The sequence below is a fragment of the Pinus tabuliformis genome, chromosome 2_1 (genome assembly GCF_031772625.1).
Source record: "Pinus tabuliformis cultivar Carrire ecotype Pingquan chromosome 2_1, CPIR1, whole genome shotgun sequence".
In the NCBI taxonomy this organism is placed as follows: Eukaryota; Viridiplantae; Streptophyta; class Pinopsida; order Pinales; family Pinaceae; genus Pinus; species Pinus tabuliformis.
Window position 1 is genome coordinate 526,312,662 of NC_142299.1, and position 3,837 is coordinate 526,316,498.

The window sequence follows — 3,837 nt, forward strand, 5'->3', positions numbered from 1 at the left end:
TTTGAATTCACCAATCTGCGTAGTTAATCACATCTCTCAACCAATTATTTTCTTATTTCTACATATTTTGTTTACTACACATTGTTCAGGCTGTGGCTTCTCTTTACCAGCACAGTTGTGTAATAGTTCTTGCAATCCTTCCACTGCTTTTTGATCCCTTAGAAACTTCATACATGTTTGCAGAAAGGACTTCAGAATGGTCGAATTAGGGTTCTCTGTCGTAGTAAACACTTCAGGATTATTCTTCTGGGATAATATTTGCATCTATGTCTTTGATGTCGAAGCTCCTCAGTCCATGAAACTCTTCTTCGCTTCCGTGAAGGTTTGTTTCTCCCTTTGCATATTGAACCCAATAATCTTTTCTCCAACCTTCCTGACCAATGTATCTAGCATTGGATTTTTTTCCCTCTGTTTTATCTTCTCTTGTTGCTACGCCACTTTGTGTCATTATGTTAACACTTGGATCATATTCACTTGGTTAAGCCCTCATCATTTTCAAGTTCTGCACAAGATGCTGATTCTTATTTTCCTACGTTTTAGCCATCAAAACATGGCAATCCTCTATTACGTGGTCGAACTGTGTACAATACTTACAAGAAGGGGTAGTCTGGTTTTGATGACCCCATGCAAAATGTCTAGCTTTGCCGTAGTTATAACATATAATCTGATCCCGACCTCATCCAACACCCCCTCCTTGACTATGTCCTCAGCCCTAAAATCATCCGCGGGCTACAGGTGAACCATGATATTCTTGCACGAGACCTTCAACTTGCATTTTGTACGCCGCATTTTTCTCTATCTTCAAATCATACATGTGACAATTTCTTTCGTCATGTCCTACTGACCAGCATAAGTTACAAAATAACTACTTTGGCAACTGCACATACTTTTGTAACAAATAACAGTGGTCAGTCAAGTGTTGGCTTGCAATTCATTAAATACTACACCAGACACTCGATCCAATACTTATTCCAACACTAGGTTTCAACTTCATAGGATTAGGACCTCCAATAGCCAAAATAATCACAATATACAGAACATTGGTCTTTATAATGACCTTCCACTTTACACTTTATGCACCAAACATCTGATCACATATCAGGTTGAAATTCTTTTCCCTTCTTCAAATCTTGTAGCTCCATATGTAAGCTTGCTAATTGGGTCCATATCTGCTGAAATCCTATGTGAGTATCTTGTAACGGTAAATATTCTAGCTTCATCGCAATTTCTAAGGTCTTAGCTTGCGATGTGATCTTTTGTTGCAATAACAATAACCATAGCACAACGATATACACTCTTTGTGTTGTTCATCGAAGATATGAAAGTTGAATTATCCCAACAAACATTTTAATCTCTGATCTAATTCCCAGGCAGTCTTGTTGACTGCTTTCTTAATCTCTTTTATCTTTGTAATGCACTGCAACTATGACTTTGGTTTCTTGAACTCTGTGTTCAGTGCTTTCTTTGTCTCAGCTAGTGAAGTAGTTGGGTTTGTTGTACTATACTTAATATACCATAACAACGTTCTATCTTGTAGCGACATGAAAAGTTGAGCTTTCTTCATATCTTCATCATTGATTTGTTGTGCTTTCTCACTGTATATTAAACTGATTATGCAATGTACTAAAGCAAAATACTTAATCTACTTCTACAATCAAACTTGTGGAAGCTTAAAGATTGAGCAAGATCAAGTTGAACACATATAACTAGAAGAAGAATCAATGCACATGAAACACAAAAGAATACTTTGGGGAAAGCCTTAGCTAAAAACCCTACTATCTGTATTATCATACAAGTGGAAATATCTCTGGATTACACAAAGATTTAGCTCACAAGCTATCCAGCTCTTAGTACAATCCCTCAATGCTGCTCATAGATAGAATAGACACAACATATGCCTCCTTCAGTCCTCCAAGCATCCTATTTCCTTGAGCAGTTGCTCCTGGGTCCTCTGGCTGCCACCTGTGTGAATTCACTTCTCATACAACTCACCAAACATAGAAATAACTGCGCAATCTTGAAGGAGATAATTCCTTCTACATGGATGAGTTTCCTTTATAGGAAAATTCCTCCAACTTATAGTAAATTGTCCCTTCCTTTAATCTCAACTAGGTGTTTCTCTGAACTGACATGCATGAGTTATTTATGAGAGAATATTCAGTTATCTGGAGAACACTAGTTGCATGCATGCATGCATTAACTCACTGAACTCACAATTAGTTCCTCCAACTGTTTGGAACTAATTTAATTGGACTTAACTCAGTTAACTGAGCTAACTAATTATAACTCAAATACAACTCATCCTTATCTCCTTAATTAAGGGATAACTTCCTCAATCAAAGGGATAACTATTGCATGTCTTCACATAGACTTCATGTTTGATTTTCTCTAACTAATTAACTCAAGATGAATTAATTAATTATTTTTCAAACAGCTAGTGAGACTAAATTCGAATTTTAATTCAAGGACAAATTAAAATTGGAATCTATCCTGAAATGCTATTTATAGCATTTCTATTTTTTGTTATTTCCAACAGAGTTGGAGTATATCCTGAAATGTTATTTTTAGCATTTCTATTTTTAGCATTTCTTGTTGCCATTTTCAACACTCCCTCTCAACAAGAAAGGCATTCAACTTGAACCCGACCATGAACCTTTAGGATGTTTTGCATGGAACACTTCTCCCGAGTGTTGTTGCTCCAGCAACTCCAGAAACAAAAAAATCCAACCTAAATCAGAATGATGCCTTTGTCATCAATGTCTATGATTGTTATTGCCTCTGTCAACTGAAAAATATGCATCAATCACACTAATTCCTCCTGCCACATCCGTGCTGCTGCTAGTCCTATCTCCCAACACGCATCCGCACTTCACCTCCTCTCATCATGTTGCATCGTATTTCCCACTGCTGCACTGCAACTCAATTACTCAAAAGTAAGTAATTGATCTCCCAACTGACCTCCCTGTTGGGCTAGAAACACCCTATCATGCTGAAGCTCCCTCTGTCGCTGACAAGTGCTCCCTCTCTGACCTTTGTGCTGCTGCAACAACTCCCTGCATCTCGCACCGTAGCACACCTCTCTATGCTATCTTGCACTGGTGAAACACTCCTGTGCCTCTTGCATTGCTGCAGCCTGTTAGCTCTGTGTTGTCTTGGGACTCCTGCACTGTAGCTCTCTCTGCTGCTCCATCCGCATCTGTCTCTACCCACTTAGCCAGTCCTGCTACTCCTCCTTGGGGCTTCTGTAGCAAGGTCTAATCCAAGAGGTTGGGTACCTCAAGGATCCTGCCCCTATTTTAGCCTTCTTAGGACTATCACTTCACATCACCCCACCTCACTCCTGGAGGTATGGCTGCATGTGATACCTCTGCTGACTTGGCTTGAAATTTCCCCCTACTGGAGGTCTCTGCATGAGTGGATGGCTCCACTCGATCTCCTCTTGACTTCTCCAGTTGTGGATGTTCCACAACCTCCTGAAGCTGCTTCACCAATTGTGGCTCCTCCACAATTGTCTGTAACTTCTTCTGGCACTGCATGTTGAGAGGTAGTGTACTCTCCCTCTCAACCACCAAGTCTCCAATAGTTGCCTTGAGTCCTCAAGGCTTTGCATGCATATTGAACCTCAAGAGCATACAAGTTCTTGACTTGTGAACTGATCTGCTTCACCTGTCTCGTGGTGATGTGTCTAAGGAAAACATTTCCCTTACTAAAGACTACATCATAGCCTTTGTCCTCTAGCATCGCGATCGATACCAAGTTATTCTTCAGTCCTGGCACATACTTCACATCTATCAAGGTAATGCGAGCTCCATGCTCCTTCTGAAAAGAAACCGTGCC